Below are 20,488 nucleotides of genomic sequence, written 5' to 3' on the forward strand. Positions count from 1 at the left end.
GAGGAAAAGTCAGTAGTATATCAGGAAAATAAGTCAAAGAAAGCAAGAGTAAGAAGATAGTATCCATTTGTCACTTGAAAGTTAGTGACAAAATGTATATTTATAATTTATAATTCTACTTTTTCATGGTGTCTTTATGTGTGTCTAATCTGCAAATATAAATGCAAAAGACTGTTTGGCCACATATCAGTTTAGTAAAACAACAGTACTAGTAGGTTCCTCTAAAGATGGGATTCCCAACCTGTATACTTCAACACCCAAAAGACTATCAGAAAACATAGATATTTTACATTATGACTCATAACAATAGAAAAATTACACTTATGACATACAAACAAAAATGATTTCATAGTTGGGGGTCACCAAAAGAGGAGAAAGTGCTAGCAAAGGATTACAACATTAGGATGGCTGAGAGTCACTGCCCTAGAGCCTAGGGCGTGGCCTCCTGTGTCATGGGCTTTTGACCACATTTATAGTACCAGGCATGAATTCCCTCCTGTGCTGCAGACCTCGAATACAACAGAAAATAGTTGAATAGCTCATAACCTCCATGCTACTATTACACTGGTGGGCATACCCTACCTGACAGATAGGTATCATAGAGTTTAGAAGTCACTGCTGTATAAAACCATTGATGGCTTTTCTCCCTCGGCGATCTGCAAAGCATCTTCTGGCACTATGAAATTTACCCAGCGGTGTTTTCAGATCAGTTCAAACTTGGTTTCTCAATGTCTTCCAAATAAAGTGTAATGCATCTTCAACAATAAGGACCTGCCATCTAATTATGGTGGGAAAGCAAGAACAGCAGCAGTAACATATGCTGTATTGAGCAAATCTAGGGCCTCCGGACCTGATAAGGAAATACCCAAGAGCTGACAAGGATATTTTCATTTAATAACCTATGTCTCCTGGAAGGGGCATTATTGTCCCATGCCACACAACTCTGTTTTAAATGTGGTTTATTTAATTAGATTCAAAATAGTCTGCTTCCTTAAAACATTTTTTTCCTTTTTAAAAATTAATCATTGTGTTTGTTTACATTTCAAATGCTATCTCCCTTCCCACTTACCTGTCCACAACCCCTCCCCCATTTCATCCTCCCTCTCTCCTCCCCTTTGACTCTATAAGGATGCTCCTCCACCCACTCAACCTCTCCCTCCTCACTGCTCTAGCATCTCCCCATGCTGGGGCATGAAGCCTCTACAGGACTGAGGGCCCCCCTCCCACTAATGCCAGATAAGGCAATCCTCTGCCTCATATGTATCTGGAGCCATGGATCCCTCCCTGTATACTCTTCCTTAAAGAATTTTCATACATCTTAATTAACTCTGTCCTCCTCCTCTCTCTTGCTCCTCTGCCCTAATGATGCTTAAACCTTTAACTCACAGTATCCTGCCTCCTACACTTTCATGTCATGTGGTCTACTGACTTCTCAAAGATATGTTCATTTTCTAATAGCCATGATTTACCATGTAGTTTTCTGTGCAACAATTCCTACCTCAATTACACGAGCCCTGGATCTTCCAATACAAGAGCCTTAACCAAAAGAACCAGCCCCATATTAGCAAAAGAAACTTAGTGGTCAGCGATGAAATTTCTGTCTTGATGTTCTGACAACTTGTGGGGAAAACGGTTAGAAATAACAAGATCGAAGGACTGTAGCCATGTAGAAGAGTCCACGTGCTGAAGGACTGTAGCCATGTAGAAGAGTCCACGTGCTACAATAGACTTCTGTGGGAAACTACCAGAGCAGAGGAAGAATGTTGGCCTGTCCTTCTGAGAGAACTAATAATTAGGAAGGTGATCCGTGCTACTTGGGGACATGTAGCTCAGTTGATGGTGTACTTGCATAGCATGTAGGAAGCACAGTGTTTGATGGCCAAACTGGTGAACTTCAAGCCAGCAAGGAACCCTGTGAAAAAGAAATTGCTTAAAATTTTTTCTCATTATTTGAGTTCAAAATTTCGTCAGTAACTAAAATGGTTGCCTTTATAATCACTCTCCATCCAATTATTAAACTATTAGAACATCAACTGTCTCTCTGTCATTCTATTTGAACATGGGAGCTGAGTATACTTTAAAAAATATGGCTTTTATTTAATATTTAATATTTATTTAATATTTAATATTTAAAATATTGTTTCTTTTTTATTGAATATATTCTTCATTTACATTTCAAATGTTATAACCTTTCCCGGTTTCACCCCTCCTAGAAAACCCTGAAACCATTCTCCCTCCCCCTGCCTCCAAGAATATGCCTCTCCACACAACCCACTCCCATGTACCGCCCCCTCAATTTCCCCACGCTGGGGCATCTATTGAGCCTTCATAGGACCAAGGACCTCTCCTCACCCTGATCCCCCATGAGGCATCCCCTGTCACTCTTTTGACTGGAACCATGTGTACCCCTTGGTTGTTGACTTAGTCTCTGGGAGTCCTGGGGCATCTGGTCATTCTTCCCATGGGGCTGCAAACCCCTTCAGCTCCTCCAGTCTGTCCTATTTTTCCTCCATTGGGACCGCATGTTCAGTCCAATGGTTGGCTGCCTATGCTATTATTTCTTATAAAGTGGTTTACTTTTGAATTGAACTCAAAAGTAATTTACTTTTGAATTGAACTCTGTACTATTAACTTAATAATTGATTATTTTCTGGCTTATATTTTATGTTTGTGTTTGTAAACTTTGAGTAATTTAATTTTGAACAGTAGTTGTACCTCTCAAACATTATTGCCTTTTTAAACTATGCAGAAATATATATTGGTTATTTCTTTCAATACGTTATATATGTACATAAAGTTATATATCATAAAATTTATTCATTAATTGCTCTTATGTTTAACACTTTATTTCTACTCTAAGTGCTTTTCTTTTCTTACCTTGCTGAGAAAGCTTTATACTTTCATTTTTCTTTTAATTTAGAAAGATAGTCTTTAATTTATTTGATTTTCTTTAACAACTTCATTGCTCCCTCCCTCTCTCTCTCTCTCTCTCTCTCTCTCTCTCTCTCTCTCTCTCTCTCTGTGTGTGTGTGTGTGTGTGTGTGTGTGTGTGTATAGCATATGATGAGTATATGGGATAGTGTAATAGCCTTGTCTGTATATGCCTGTGTATATTGTGTGGTGTGGTGTATGGGATGTGTGAGGGTGTCCTTGTGTGGTGTACATGTATGCACTGAGTTCATGTTAAGTCGATGTATATGTATATACACATGAGGAATAGAGACTATGATTTCCACTTTGTGCTTCAGAAAAGGAGTTTCCTCACTTAACTGGAGCTCACCAGTTGGCTGTATCAATAAGCCAGTTAGCTTAGGAATCCACCTATCTCCATCCTGCCCAGCTCCGGGCTACAGATTTAAAGCATCAAGCATAGCTTCTCACGTGGTTCTGGGGATCCAAACTCAAGTCCTCTTCCTTACACGGCAAGCACTCTATTGGCTGAGCTCTCCTATATGATTAATTTTTGAGCTTTCAGAGAGTCATAGAATCATTTATTCTCAACTAAACATTGAAATTAAAATAATCTCCATTGCTTTATTAATATAAAGCATAACATGTGAGATATATATGCACTGTATACATATACACAGTACTTACGAATACTTATATATTCAGTATATTATCATGTATTCCTATTGTGTGATGGAACACTCAAACAACCTGTGGTCTAAACGTAACATAGTGTGCATTCATTAACCATTTATCATTATTCCTTTTCTGTCCTCTCCCCAGCCTCTGACAACTCACCTTTACCTTCATTTTCTATGAAATCAATTTCATTGAGTCCATATTAATGAGATCATGACTTAATTGTGCTTCATTTCCTGGTTTACTTTACTAAAGACCTTTGCTTTCATTCCTATTGTTACTATTGATAGTATTTCAACCACTTTATGGTTGAATAATATTCTAATACATATTCCATCTATATAATTTTTCTATTGATAACATATAGAATACATATACAGGATTTCCTTTATCCATTCATCATTTAATGAGTATTTAAGATAGTTCTATGCTTTATTGCAATTACCTTATCAAACAAATATTAGAAAAGTATTTAGCAACATTCATAGGAATACATAATGTTTCATAGTCAAATGAAAGGTAGCTAGTCAAATGTTGGTAAGGGCAAAGGTCATTGAAGATGGTTCTCTCCCTCTTAATTGGAAACTTATAAAGCCAGGAACTACCCTGCAGGACACTGATTGCAGGAAGGAAATGGAGTTTGATGCCTCCATCTCTCTTCCCTCCCTCCTTCCCTTCCTCCCTCTTTCACTCTTCCTTGCTTCTTCTTTCTATCTCTCTCTCCTAAATGGAAACCGAGCATAATGGACTATGCAGAAGTCTACAAGATAAAGAATAAAGACAGAATTAAATCTCCCATGAAGAGTTAATCCAAATAGACCACTTAATCACTTGGACAAATTTATCTCAGGAAGCTATCTGTTCCACAGAATTTATGTGATAGTATAAAGCCTGCCTTAAACACATGGGCAGAAACAATAGTCTCTCTAACCACTTACCACTGTCACTTCTGAGAATAGCTCATACAATTCTGTAATAAATCTTGTTTATTTCTGTACTCTAATATGTGTACTTCCTCTGAATTATTTTCATAGAGATTATAAGGACTGCATAACTAAGGGAAGACCAGAGCAAGATTACACCAACAGTATTATTTAACATAACACTGGTGCTATGACATTACAAAGAAAAGTTTAGAAACAAAACTTTTAGTAAATATATAAACAACCTAACTGATGGACACATGGGTGAATATCAGCATAAGAATTCCAGCAAAATATTCACAGGGAACAGAGGCCTAGACAGGGTCCACTAAACATATTAAATTTTATATAAAACTAGCTTATATCTAAAATCTGACAAGCAAAAGAACTTGTAAAAATTAAGAAAGATGCAACTCTAAGTGGATAGGATTGCAAAGGAGAGGGTAATTGAAGGAACAGAATAGAGCAAAAGAATATTATGCCAAGACTTCCCTTGAGGTTTTTTTTTTCAGCCAATGGATACAGGGGTGTATTTTGTGACAGCTATTGTTATTGTCTTGATTTTTTTCAAATTGATCTGTTTTGTATTAATAACAAAATAGTATAACACAGACAGGTCTCTGAAGGTAGCAACTTAGCATTATAGGCCAACAAACACGGAAGATGCATTACCCACTTGTCTGAAACAGGTAAAATTTTTCTAAGACACCCTTTCACACTCCTTGTATTTTTGACTTGGAAAAGAATATATAACTTCATCAGATTCATGATTTAATAGATTTTAAAGAATATTTAGGTTGGAATTTTAATGATAAAAACTTAAATGATGAGAAAATTTTAGCAATTTTTATAATTTTTATTATTCTAGTCAGACATCTCCACTTGGTAAAGATTTGGTACACACATCACCAAGTTCACCAAAAGAAAATTTCATACTGACCTTGACAAATGACAGTCAAAATTCCTCTCAAATTTGAAAGTTCCTATAGCATACATCTCTTTTAAAAGTATGGAAAAATGAAGTTGATACTTCATCCTTTGAAGAATAAATAAATAAGCAACTTACTGTGTTAACCAACGGAGTGATATTTTGAAGGGGAACAGTAATAGCACTGGGAAGTCAACATCCCTATTATCTCTGCTTGCTGCTGAGCTCTGAAGAAGAATAAAATTACTCCTCCTCTGAGTTCACCAAGCATCTAATGAGAACCCAGAATCAAACACTCAGGGACTCCCCGAACAACCCAAAATAATACAGTAAATAGCAAGTATGTGCCCTAGATAGGACATATGAAAGAATTTGTCAACTTTATTTTCTAACTCATTGCAAATTTAAAATCTAATCATACCTATAAACTGTCAATCCACCATCTCTTAGTGTTTTAACAAGCTAATCAGTTAGTATCTGTGGGTTCATTTTGGTTTTGAATCTTACCTATGTGAAAGAAATCATTTACGCCAGCCCTGCATAGGGCACAGATCACCACATGCAATATCCTTGTATAAAAAAAGAAATTCAGTGTGCCTGGTAGTTTTCTGATTTATGGCCTTATAAACCAAGCATTTCAATGGTATCATGACATCCTTTATAATGGTAAAGCTAACACAGTAACAATTGACATTTTTCCTGGATTAATTTGTTCATTCCGTGATCTATACTTCACTCTCCTCTGTTCCGTGTCAGCACCCTTTGTTCTACACGATTTCTTTTCTTGCAGTATTGATCCTTATTGATCTTAACCTAGTACAATAGTGAATAATTAAATATTTGCTCAAAGAAACAAGGCTTTATCTCTTTTCATTATGACCTTCCCCTGATGTTCAAACAGTCCCAGCATTAGTGGAAAGTCTTCCTGGTGCAAACTTGACCTCTGTTGTCCTACTTTGAAAATGCACTTGATTTCTAACAAGAGCTTTTGGAAATGTAACAGTGCTGCTCTCTTAGATAATGAAATCCAAATTGTTCTAGAAAAAGGTGCAATTATACAGCATGTAATACACAAATAAATTGACTTAATGTTACATTATAATGGAAACTGTGCAAAATCCTCTACACAAGCACAATAAAATAATAAAAAGTAATAGAACAGGTAATAGATGTAAAATAAATGCTAAAAAAAGTAGTTCAAATCATTTTCATACCAGTCAAAAGATACTGAGGAGGGCGCATCCAATCACAATAAAACACCAGACTGAAACACTTCTAAATAGTAATATAAATTTTTGTGGACACTTCATGTCCCATGATGTGGAATTGACATATAGTTTGATTTTCTTTTTCCTAATGTAAGCCACAGTTTTACAGTCCTAGTGAAAACATTTTATTGCTGGGGATGTATTAGACATGGTTCATTTCCCTTCTCAGTATGGCTTTAATTTTCCACATCCATGGCTTGACACAGACCCAAACACCAGAAGATGGTTGTCTGCTATAAACTGTTTGGTTTTCTTTGATTGCTTTACAATTTAATCTATAGTTCATTCCATTAACCCTTTCTGTTTTTAATGCTGCCAAGTCTTCCAGCTCCTTAATATAAAGATAAACTTCCCCCCAAACACTCATGTTTCTTCTGGTTTCTCTTTCTCCGAGTCTGAGAATGACTGGCATACACGGGTCTGGGAGAAAATGTTTCCTTCCTAGTTAACTTTTCTGAAGCCCTGGGTAATTGCAAAATAATTGACTTTTAACAATGAAGAGGGTTTCCCTTTTTCCTTCATAATACATTCATCATTATTCATTCATTCCTTGGGTTCGGTTATATTCATACTGATCAGCTGAGCCAGGAAATGTCACTGACATTCTCTGTTTCTCCTCAAATCCCTGATCTTTCTGAGGGTGTGGGGTGGACAGCAGGGAGGGGGGATTCCTTTCCTGGCTGGAGTGTTGTCACATCCGATATCCTGTTCCTTCCGGCAGAGAAAGTGTATATGGGAGGGTCACCGGATCAGCCTGTGCCTCGGGGCGCCTTGCCTCAAGTACAAAAGACTCGACTCAACTTACGTTAGTCTTCTAGGTGGCCTATCTGCGGTGACGGACTGCCAGATCGGGCTGTGGGTGAGCAGTGATGCCTGCCTTGAAATGCTAAGTGCTTAATTAAGGACCTTTCATATCAGCTATGGAGGACTCCGGCTCCCATAGCCCTGGGCATTGTACTTTACCAAGGGCTCCCAGGAGCCAGAGCCAACTTTATGGCAGTGACAAGTGGTGACACAGAAAGAGAAACAAGTGGTTTTCCTCTCTTCATAGCCTTCCCCAAATCTAAATATCATCCGACAGCTGACTAGTCATAGTTGGCCGACTCCTAAAAATAGACTTTTTTTCATGTTCAAGGAAATAGAGCAAACTTGTATCTCACTCGCAGGCACGGACCCTCTGTGTCCTCTGAGGACAATCTCATTGGCAGCCACTGGGCAATCACTCCAAACTGCCCCTGTTCACTTTTCTGGGAAACACAGCCACACCCTGTGGAGTTCACCAGTACTTTTGGTGACTGTCATGTTGACTAACAGCAAAAGTGATTGATTGCTGACAAGTGAAGGCAAACATTTTCCTGGGCTTTATCAAGGTGTGATTGACAAATACAAACTACACATGCTTAAGGTGACCTGATGTGCTGTTTAGTGCGCACTGTAATTAGTATAGTGTTGTCTATGAGGACTTAAGATCCACTTTCTTGGCAAGTGCATTTACTACATGACTCGCTACTCTGTATAGTAAGTGTGCAGAAATTATTACCTTGGTGCTCCATACTTTGTACCCTTTGACCAGGATCTTATATTTTTGATTGAGAGCCTAGCCTTTAACAGCTGGGCTATCTCTCCAGCCCTTGATCTGCATCTCTTAACTTCACCCTCTCAACCCAGGTCCTTCAAATTTACTTTGCTGGTTTAGGTTTCAGAGGTAAGATGACATAGTGTGGTATTTGTGGTGTCTGGCTTCACTAAGAAGTTACATTAATGTTGGAAGTTATAGGATTTCCTTTTAAAGACAGAACAGTGCTTCTTACATGTATTTGCATGTGTGTGTGTGTGTGTGTGTGTGTGTGTGTGTGTATGTGTGTGTTCTTTATCCATTCATCCATGAATGAACACTAATAGTTTCTGTATCTTGGCTTTTGTGAATCATTTGTCATGAACACAGGAGTAAAATGCAGTTAGTTTTAAAGCAAAGTACAGGAGAAATATAAACTCCTATACATCTGACAGTTTAAAATACAAAGTTTCCATTCATGAAGAAGAAAAACATGCTGTATCATTTGTTAGCATATATAATAAAACAACTTTTTTAAACTGAAGTTGGACTATTAGTAAATTGTTTAACTCTGCTTTAAAATGACCAGATCCTAACAAACAGCATGTTTGACATTCAAAGGATTGGTTCATTGTAGCTAAAATTCTTAAATTTGATTTCAAATCCTCTTACTGGAAGATTTATGTGTATGTATACATTATTGTCATACATGTATAAATATAAATACATATAATCATAGATTTCAGGTTGTCTTTTTCTGGCAAAATTATCACATTCAGTATGAACAATAATTCATGAGACTTAGGCCATGCAGATGCAGTCCCATGTTGACACCCTATTGCTTATAAATGAGCGAGTTAATAGAGGTATTGAGGTAGGATGCCATAATATTATTTCTATATGTGTTTCCACAATGAGCAAGAGAGGACCTTTTGCTGGCTGGCTGGTTGCTTATGAGCCTTCACATGTCAGCCTTTAATGTTGTAAATAACATCATCCAATTTCACTATTTATTCTTTGATATGCTGAGGGAAAATTATCCATTTTAAATGAGTTTTATGTAAGTTCATGCTTACTTGCAGAAATCAATCTCTAACGCCTCAGAGATATTTGTAATGTAAACATCATTCATGACATTTTAAGTTACATAAATGACCTGTGCAAGTCAAAGCAATATCTCCTTCTAAAGCAAATAGTCTCCCCACTTACACCTTTCAAATAACAACTTTGTGCAGTGAAATTTCAATGCTGATAAATCTAAGACCATAGACATGTCTGTGGCTTAAAATCCTTCAGAAAGGGACATTATAAGATTAATTACAAAAAATAGGAACTATGCAAAATATCGTGTACTTGTAGGCAACAGTTTTCTTCTGCAGGAAGGTTCCACAGTGATGCGCTGGAGCACAGCTTTCTTACGTAGGCCAAGACTCAAGGATGATGCTCTGCTAGTAGTCATGGGAAGTCCTGCATTTGTAACTGAGTTGAACCACCTACCTTCCAATTTAATAGTATCAAATAGCATAGAGCACATGAAAGCCTATTGAAAGCATTAAAGAAAAATCAAACATGAAAACACCTCAGATGCACACGGCACACCAATCAATATTTTCTTTACTTCCTCCTTTTTTATTTCTAATGGAGAAAAAATAGTACATTTTAAAATGTCTCCTAAATCTAATTTCTCATCTGAGATGAGTAACTATTTCAAGAAACTTTATATGCGTATGTATAATTATATGGACATTTCAAGGGATATTTGAGAACTGGAATGACTGAAATGTCTTGTCTTTAATGCTGTCAAAAATCAGCATGGAATAGTTTTTCAGCACCTTCTAGGCTTAAGAATGTATATAGGATATGTGTATGTGTTTGTGTGTGTGTGTGTGTGTGTGTGTACTCATGTGTTTCTGTGTGATTTAATAATAGATTTTGCTGCAATAGTTATGATTTAATTTTGTATCAAAAACAAAAATATTGGTCTGCCTTAGTATCTCAGTAGGTAAAGACACCTGAGTTTGATTTCCAGAAACCACATAAAGGTGGAGGAAGAGAATGAACTTCACTAAGATTTACTCTGACCTCCACACGGTGTTATGGTATTGCAGGCATACACAGAACAATAATTGGGTTTTTTGTTTGATTGTATTCTGTTTGCTTGTTTGTTTGTTTATTTGGATTTTTCAAGACAGGGTTTCTCTGTGTAGCCCTGGCTGTCCTGGAACTCACTCTGTAGACCAGGCTGGACTTGAACTCAGAAATCTGCCTGCCTCTGCCTCCCAAGTGCTAGGATTAAAGGTGTGTGCCACCACTGCCTGACTACAATAATTGTTTTTAATAAGAACAAAATATTATTTCAATAGTCATAAAATGGTGGTCTGACTGAAGCTAAGACTACTGATACACATGGGAATTTAGCTACTCACTTGCAATACTTTTAATATTTTTATTCTCTGAAATTTTTGGTCTTTTATTTATTTATTTACACTCCAGATTAAATCCCTCCCCCACCCCCGGTATTTATACAACGTATAATGATCATGGCCGATCCCTCCACCACTGGGTATTCCCTCCTGTCACCCCATTTCGAACCCAGCTTGATGGCCTTTGTTCTTTCTTTTTAATCAAATAACTTCCCAAATGCTTGAAAGAATTAAACATTTTTCTAGGATCGGTATATTACAAGTTGGTCCTACAGAGTTACATGTAGATAAGAATTTGTTAGAAATACTAGACAGCTAGGTAAGGACATCACAGTGAAAAAAGTCTGAACTTTCCAAGAAGGACGTAGGTTTGCTGTTTAAATTTTGTCCCAATCTCTAGGACACTTTTTAGCACTGTGTCTGACCTCTGCATGCTTACATCATTCGTCCTGTTTCAGACTCTCCATTTATCAACCACAGGACAGTGTTTGCGTCACAGTCAGAATTTGCAACTTGATAAGAACAATAGAGAAATAGAGGCAAATATGTCAAATGTTTCATTTACCTCAATATGCGTGTGTGCGTGTGCGTGTGTATGTGTGTGTGTGTCTGCATGTGTACGTGTGTGTATGTGTGTGTGTGTGTGTGTGTTTGTGTGGTATAGTTATACAGCTAAAATAATGACTTTTATTTAATCCAAAATCAACAGAGAATGAGAATAAAATAATTCATTAAATGCAAATTAACAGATTTTTTTTCACTTTCAACTCACTTCTGTTGGAGGAATAAGCAGAGTTTTTTAAATGAAAACATACCAATATTTAACATACCAGTGCTTATAGTAGTGCATATTGTTTTGTTTGCTCATAAAACATTTACTCTTCAGATATTATCATTTATGTAGAATTTATCCCGATCCTCCTAAGATAGATGCCTCATGTGAAAAGGAAATGCAGTCACTGAATCATCCATTTCTGCGCCCTGACCTTTTATAAATAAACACTAAGAGAGAAACAAAATGGTCAGGTATTTTTAATCCTATCATTAAAGCTTAATTCAGTTCATAATATTTTACATACACAGTATATAGAATTGGGATGTTTGGAATGGTTTGCTTTGTGGAGAAATGGTGAACACATAAAGTTACATATTTTTTTAAAAAAATGAACAGCATAGTACTTTTGTATCATATCAAATTCTGGTAAAAAAAAATAAGTCTGAGATAAAACTTCATTTCAGAGGAAAGAGAATGAGAACGAAAGAGGTTGAGAGAGAGAGAGAGAGAGAACTGAAAAGATTACTGATGATTCAAAGATCCAGCCCCTGCACTCAGCCAGCAAGGTGACAATTATTAACTACAAATCTGCGGTCACATCGTAAAGGTGAATGAGCTATCACCATGGAGCAGGGTGCTGAGATGGCCTTCCACTGGAATGTATTCTCCTGCAGCAGGCTCTACCTGATGACAGAGACAATCAGGAGTGGCTGCAGGCAGCTGCTATGCTCCAGGCCACATTCAATTATGTCGGACTGCATTAGTCCCTGGCGAAGCTGTCACCTTCTGCCCTGTGATGTGATAGCGTGAAGAGGCTCCTGAAGTCTCTCCAGTCCCTTGCTTTGGGTTCGGGAAGGAGACACAGGCAGTATGCGGAGGGAGGTGGGGGGAGGACCATTAGTACTCTGGTCCCTTGCAGCATTCATTTTGCTCTCAGAGTAGGGAGAAAAAAAATAGCTTAGGTGAGCTGGATTCAGGAAGTTGTCTGGTGATGGATAATTGCAGGGTTATTTTTTTCCCTCCCACAAGTACCTTTTTTTTCTTCAGAAGGCAATGCCAAGAGAATGTCCTAGTTTCAGGATTTGAATCATAGTCGTGGTCTCACATTGCTCGAGAGACTGCATTGCATTGGAACACATTTTCTAGGGTATGATATCCCCAAGGATTCTTAGCAGCCAAGATAGATTGCAGGTTCTGATGAGCAAGTGTGGGGCATTTGACTGCTCTCCTAAGTGTTCCAGAACTTTCAGAGTGCATGGATTTTGAGATTTCTTTCTGAAGGGAGCCCTTGACATTTCGAGCTAAATCTAGACAAGCAAATAATGTGTTTGATTCTAGGAGAGTCTGCTACCGTTACCACATTACAAGCAATCTCGGAAAGATAGTTAGGATTGAGATTTTAAAGAACTAGTTCAGGTTTGCCTCCTTCAAGGAGTATGTGGATTTTCAAGTGAAGTGGAGTGCGGTTTAACAGCTCATTATCTGCCATAAACATATCCAGCTTCATAGCCTGACCCAGTTAAATTAGCAAGAGTTGTTCACTGAAAACACAGGGCAAATTCTGGCACCGGTGTGTTCAGAGGTCATGTCTGTTCTCAAGGCCACATTTAGTTGAAGTAAAACACAGCATGCAAAACACTGAAGATCAATTCGAGAACATTCAGGAACCTTATCTCTGCCCCCTTCTGTGGCCATGTAATACTGAAAAAGTCATTTGCTAGCTTTCTTTCACTCAGTTTTCATGTTGGACAAGCAAACATGGACATCTCTGCAGAGAGAATATAGAAAAAAAATCATTTATTCCTTAGAAAATGCAAATAAATAATATCGAAAGCACAGGAAATGCAAATGCTCCATAATGTTTCACTAGCAAATGATTCTCTATTTTCACCCAAAACTTGAAGATATCCCAGTTCTGTTTTCGTAACTCTGAGCTGTCTGAAGTGTTACCATGACATCCATTAATTGCTCAATAAGCAAATTTCTGATTGGGAAGCATCAAGTGGCCATAAGGGCATACACTTCTTTTGTTAAAACAAAAAAGAAAAAAGAAAAGAAAAAAGAAACCCCTTATTGTCATTTAATTGTATGTGTGCTTGTATAGCTGTAAGAAGTTTTTACCATGGAGGTAAAAGGAGGGTGTCAGATCCCCTAGAGCAAGCAGGTCTTACAGGTAATTGTGAGCTATTCACATAGGTGCTGGAAACCAAATTCTGGACCTCTGGGAAAGTAGCAATTAATTTCTCTTAAGCACTGGGCCATTTTTTCCCAGTCATCGGGTACAAATCTCTTAATGTTGAAATTTATAAATCGGTATTGCTTAAGCTGTGGATTATTGTTGACTTCAGATTGAACTGAACAGAAGAGCTACCAACCTTAGCTTTGTGGGACTACTGAGATTCCCTCTCAGTGAGCCTAAAACATAAACTCTTAAGTACTAAACCTCCTGAGCTAGGATGCCATTATCTGTCTGGCATGCTGTGAGGGACTGTGCAAACACCTCACCTCACCAACAGTTGAGCACCTGGCTTTGAGACTCCATCCTGCTTCTGGTCCTTTGTACTTGAAAAGGATCAGCAACATTTCACCCTGCTGAAAGGAAAACCTGTTCCTGCGGCCCCGTTTGTTCTCAAGGCTTAAGGGAAGCTTCAGTCCTCTATCCGGACTTACTTGGTGACTTACTTTCAAAACCAAACTCCTACTAGGAATTTTTAAAGCTCCCTTTGCAAAATGTAATATAGAAATTACCGAAAGATTTTTTTTTTCAAGTTGCATCTTGCTTGTTTTCATCTGAACTTGGAGCCAGTTTGAAGTTGGAGGAGTATTTACATGCAAAGCTATCCATGCAAAGGTGATACAAGCTACAAAGAGATAGAAATACACATTCTATACAGGCCGCCCTAACTACCAACATAACAACTTCTGGTACCTGAAGAACCCAGACCTCCCACGTTGACGGGACCATCTTTCACACGGTTGTTGAGTCCACACTTCTAAATGGAGATAAACCACAGATAGGAAGCCGTCTCCTCCGTGTCACTCCCAAAGTGGCTCTTAGGGCCCAGTTTGCCCTTTTTCTGATCAAACGGGACAAAAATGGCTCTACAGTTTATCATGCTAAGGAAGCCAACATACAAAGATGGTACACTGACCGAAAGAGTCAACTGAGCCTATAAGAGGATGTGGAGCCCTGTCCCGCAGCCGCCTCTTGCTTTGACCAGAGATCCGAAACCCCAGCCTGAAAGCAATGCCCCCTCCCCCCTTTTGAATCATGGCACCATTTCCCAGCTACTAGAAAAGACTTAACATTACCCCCCTTTGTCTCTGAAAAAGACAGGTGAAGTCACAGTTCATAGAATGAGACTTCACTGCGTCTCCAAAGTAACGAGCACCCAGCAGCACATCCCTTTACGGGAAAGACACCATATTGATTCTCTGAAGTCCTTTTCCCTTAGATCCGAACACTATAAATAACTTGAAAAAATATTTCCAACTTTTGAAATAAACTCCAGCTATTGAAGTACAAAGAATTCTGTTTCTTTTTCTATTTTAACCTACACCCTGATGCTGTTAATAAACCAGGACAGCCAGATCCTTTACCTACCAAAACCCAGGTGTCCTTACCTATGGCTAAAGGCAGCTCTTCACCTGGAAGAGAAAAGAGAGGGGAGAGCTGGGTATATGAAGTGGTCGGTGCTTTAAGGCAAGGAGAGTGAACTAAGAGGCCACACTGCCTAGAGTTGAACTGCCATGATCAGGGTAAACTAGACCTGGGCATACTGCCAAGTGCTGATGGGGAGGAAGAGTTGCAATGTGAAACTGACTGAAAAGGTACTGCTTTCTAGCTTGCTTGTTTCCTTCTGTAATTTGTGTATCTATAATTGTTTAGCCCTGACCATATACCTCAAAATGAATTTGAGAAATAAAATCAAAGTGAGACGAAAAAAAAAAAGATAAACCGGGAACTGGTGAGGTGACTCAGTGGGAAAATGAATCAGCTTCCAAGTCTAAAGTCCTGAGTTTGATCCCCAGGACCCACATAGAGAAAAGTGAGAACCAGTTTCTACATGCTTCACTCTAACGTCCACAAACATGTGCCATCACACACACACACACACATACACACAGGAATGTGCACACACATTTCACACTTTACAAGCATACACATATAAAAGAAAAATTTTAAACATAATAAAAATTATCATTACAAAAAAGGTGAATCAAGAAATGTGATCATCAGAAGGGCTAACAGAATCAACTAATTTGGACCCTTGAGGGCTCTCAGAGACTGAACCACCAACCAAAGAACATACATGGACTGGTCCTAGGGCCCTGACACATACTTAGCATATGTGTAGCTCATTCTCCCTGTGGGTCCTCCAAAAACAGGAGTGGGGGCTATCCCAAAAACTACTGCCTGCTTGTGGGTCCTGTTCCTCTAGTGGGGCTGCCTTGACCAGCCTCAGTGGGAGAGGATGCACCTAGCCCTGCAGAGGCTCATTGTACCTAGGTAGGTGGTACCCAGGAGGGGCCTCCATCCTTCCAGAGAAGAAGGGAAAGGGGTACAAGGGGGGCACTGTGTAAGTAGGGGCTGGGAAGAGGAGGGCAGTGATCAGGATGTAAAGTGAATAAATAAATTACTGGAGGAAAAAGAAAGATATGCTATATATAAAGATAAATGTCATGGCATGAATATTATTTGGTCCTAAAGAATAATGGGCTTTTCAGATAAGAAACATATAGATGGAATTAGACATGACATTGAATGAAATAAAAGACATAGGGCAGACAAAAAGAACTTATGTTGTCTTTCAAATGTGGAAGTTATAAAATGACATGAATGTAGACTGGTGACTTAGAAAAGTGGAAAGGCAAAAAAAAGTGTGGTGAGAAGGATGCTGGCTTAGATCTGAATACTATAGTCATGTATTTAAATAACATACTCACCCATATCAATGTGTATCATTAATAGATGTTAACTGAAAAATTAAATAGTCACAAAAGTATTTTAAGTGCATGATGAATATATAAATATACAGTGCAAATGTACACATAATTATTTATGCATAGGATTTGTATATATAATTATGTATGTAACATACTTACATATATATTCTTTTATATATATCAATATATAAGTTTATGTCTTCACTATGTGTTTCTTGCTTTTCACGCTAATCAAGAGCTTTGGGCAAAGTAAATATTCTTGCTAATATTTGCTGGGAGAGTTTTCAAAGTCTTTAAAAGTATTTAAAGTCACTGATGAATATTAATTCAATAATGTATTAAAATATGTAGGACAGATTCTTGAACACAGTGTACACATCTTTAATGAAGAGCAGAAGTGCGCTCTTAATTGAAAAATGTCGTTTCAAAAAGTTGTATTCCCACATGAAAGGACATATGTAAGTGTAAGTATATGTTTTAGCCAAGTGGACAAAAGTTGAGGCTAGTGGCTTTGAGGATCATGAGAATTCTCATTCTCTGGGAGTCTTTAGTTATATGAAGGGAGGTATGGATTGAGTATTGATATGCATTTGCAGTGGAGTATGAAGCTCAGCAGAGAACACAGAAATCAAACTCCCCTGGCTTGCCCTGATGAGCAGCCGTCAGAGGTTTTCATCATCGGATCTTGTGAAGAGACCCCTGATTAATCCTGCGAAGGTTCATGTAGCTTTAGCAGTGGTTGAAGGCATAAGCCAGGATGATCAGAGCAACGTGCTTCATCCAGGGAGGTTTAAAGGGCATGAGTGGAAACTCCTTAAATAAAAACAAAGAAAATAGTTTCAATAACAGTCATTACCTTTGGACAAAACGAAACAGATATGTAGTGAAATTTTCCCAGGAAGCTGGGCACAAATCCTCCCAGGATGCTTTGAATTGCCTTTTGTTTCGTTAAAGAGGATTCGCTAAGATATGAACTGTAAGTGCATATTATCAATGCAGAGAACTGCTTACTAGATGTAACAATATGCTATCACTTTGAGACAGTTTGTCTCAGGGAAATAAGCCATTGTTTTCCTTACTTTGAAATATAACTGCATCCATACAGCTTTTCTTTTTCTCCTTCCAACTGCTCCCATGTTCCCTCACTTCTGCTCATACTGATGAACTCTTTCTTTCTGTATTATTGCTCCAAATACAGAGAAATGCACAAGTGTACAAATACAACATCCTGAGGCTCATCCCTGTGAGAAGTTAAGTCTTTGGTGGCCCGTAGTTATTTGTCTAGGAATGGGACTCCATGAATTTTCTGGGAGCCATGTTTCTGTGTATATTGATAGTGCTATATTCAAATCAGATCTTACTTATGCAGCCATTTCTAGAAGACACACTCTCATGACAGACTTCCTGGTCCTCTGACTCTTACAATCCTTTTTTCCGTTCTATTGGCTCTTGGTGAATTTCACATCATGCACCCCAACCCCACTCATATTCCCCTTCCCTTATAACTGAGTTGATGTGAACAGAGGTCCTTTGCTTCTGCTATTCTATTAATCCTGGAACCTCATTGAGACTGTTCTCAGATGTTGTCCTCCCCGTGTGTTATGTACTCCAGTAATTCATCCATGAGGTAAATATTGGGGTGAGAGGTATCTGAACTGGTCAGCCCATGGGCTCTCCTGCACTCACACTCCCAGAGTTGGATCACCAGCAACCTTACAACGAGAGCCAGCTCTACCCTGCTGCCTAGACAAGGTGCAGGGAATGCTCTCATAAGTACTGCAGCAGGTGAGGAGCAGGGGCAGCTCGCCTGCTTTCATGACTACAGGGCCAGCTCTTACAACCACCATTGAATGCAAAGGGGGAGGGTAGCGGAGGGCACCTTTCTCTTACCTACACTACCACATGGCAGACATGTGGCAAATCTCTCATGCTCAACCCTTCGGGCTGGCTCACCCGTGCCCATACCACCAGGGCCAGCTTTGCAGTGTTGCTTGAGTGAGTGGCAGGGCCAGTTCTGCACAGCCCTCAGATATCAGCATATCCCAAGGAGGTAGCCCAGACCAGAGATGTCCACCTGGCCTTTTGTGGTAATCGAATCTGGCTGCTGCAGGGCCATGGACCCTTCTGTGTGGCCCTGGGAGGACAGGCCAGGACCCCACCATGGTTCTGGGTGGCATCATTGGCTACTCACATCAGACTGTTCCTCACTACCATTGGGTCTCCAGTTCTGCCTCTCTTCACTGTGCACACATCCTTCTGCTTCTCTTTCTCTTCCATTTTATCGCCACTTATTTGTTCCACTTAGAGGTGGCTGGGGGGTCTCAGAATATCTGGGATCATCTCAGGAGTGGCTTTAGGAGTGCTATGTCCTGCACAGGCATTATGGGACTGTGCAGGGGACATCTCGGTCCTGATCTGTGCCCCCAGTCTTGCTTAGTACTGGACTAGAGGTCATCTCAGGCTTACAGCCTGCCCAGGGCTCCTGGCCTCTCCCTCTTCCTCCCCTTCCCCCTTCCCCCCTCCCCTTCTCTCTCTCTCTCTCTCTCTCTCTCTCTCTCTCTCTCTCTCTCTCTCTCTCTCTCTCTGTCACCTACATGACATGTGACAAAGCAGCTACACCTGTAATACCTCTAGGGGCAGGAGGAGCTCTTGCAATTTTTCTGCTCCCCCTTTCTGTGCTATTCTCTGAGCTTTGGGTATAGGGGTTGTGTTGTAGATAGCGACGTGAGATATGTATGTCCTGAGTAGTCTCCTCCACGACTGAAACATTCTATCATGCAAGGAAGCTCTTTTTTTTCTTTATTTATATATTTTTTATTTACATTTCAAATGATTTCCCCTTTTCTGGGTCCCCACTCCCCGCAAGTCCCATAAGCCCTCTTCCCTCCCCCTGTTCCTCCATCTACCCCTTCCCACTTCCCTGTTGCGAGGAAGCTCTTTAAACAGGAAACAATTCAAAATAGCTTCAAGCAGTCCTTGATACTGACCAGATTCTCTAGGCATCTCATTGCCAGAGCAAGCAATAGAAGCAGACAAGAGTACCCCTCAGAGTAAAGGAAGCCAACTTGCAAAGAGGACTAAGACCAGACCAGCTGCTGAAATAAGGAGAAACCAGCCAAGCTGCTTGGGAGAGAATTAGACCAGACTCACTTGGAAAGGACACTCTCCAACCTGTTGAGCTTCCAGCAGGCTGGGCAGTGTGTTCTGAGTTTCCAAGCTTTTGTGAGCGGTCACCCATGCTGGGGTGGGCCTTGATAATGCAGCTGTCTTTGTGCCATTTCTGCTCCTTTAAGTAACCGCTCACCCACATTTCTACCTACAAAAAACTCCCATGAAACCTATTGGCTATCAAGTTGGACTTTGGCAGTATCTGTACTTTGGTCTATCATGGTAGTCCCTATCTGGAGTGAGCAGATTGTGTCTTGCATCTTGAGAGGAAAGTTTTATCACACAGCAATTGGGGACTGTGTGTAATGGTGTGTGTGTCAAGGATGAAAGACAGTTTGCAGTGTGCTACTGTCCCTGGATTTATGTGGATTCTGGGTAATTGAGCTCAGAGCATCAAGTTTTCCTAGCAAATGCTCTACCCACTGAGCCATCCACCCAGCATAAAAATAAGCTTTCCATAGTTTTGGTTTTTTTAATGACCAAATGCACAATTTCCTTTCACGAATGTATTTTTTCCACTTTAGAGTCAAAGTCAGAGCAATAATCTACTTTAGACATATAATCTAACAGTCCTTTACCCCAGACTTAAGGACAAATGGATTTTTGTGTTTCAAATTATAAAGTTTAAGGTGTGATGTACCTATGTGGCCAGCTATATGTGTGTGCTATGCTATAGCAAACCCTATGTGGCCAGCAGTTGGCTCATCATGAAACATACTTATGATTCTACAGGGAATTATGGGAATTTTTATAACACGGATAAATTAAACCACCTGGCACCAAAGCTTGGTTATTGATGCTGAATAAATTTTATAACCCTTAGGGCTCCCAGTAGTTTCTAGATTTTAGAATTTAGTCTTAATACATTCATGCATTTAGTAATCTATGACTACTTTTAAAAGCTATTTCTCAC

At 39.3% G+C, this 20,488-nt stretch overlaps 1 pseudogene; it reads right to left on the bottom strand.

The window, feature by feature from the left end:
* Window positions 1–18,981: 18,981 nt before the first annotated feature.
* On the bottom strand, window positions 18,982–19,048 carry LOC127693162 (uncharacterized; annotated as a pseudogene).
* Between the last annotated feature and the right edge of the window lie 1,440 nt (window positions 19,049–20,488).

This window comes from Apodemus sylvaticus, chromosome 9, assembly GCF_947179515.1.
Source record: "Apodemus sylvaticus chromosome 9, mApoSyl1.1, whole genome shotgun sequence".
Lineage (NCBI taxonomy): Eukaryota > Metazoa > Chordata > Mammalia > Rodentia > Muridae > Apodemus > Apodemus sylvaticus.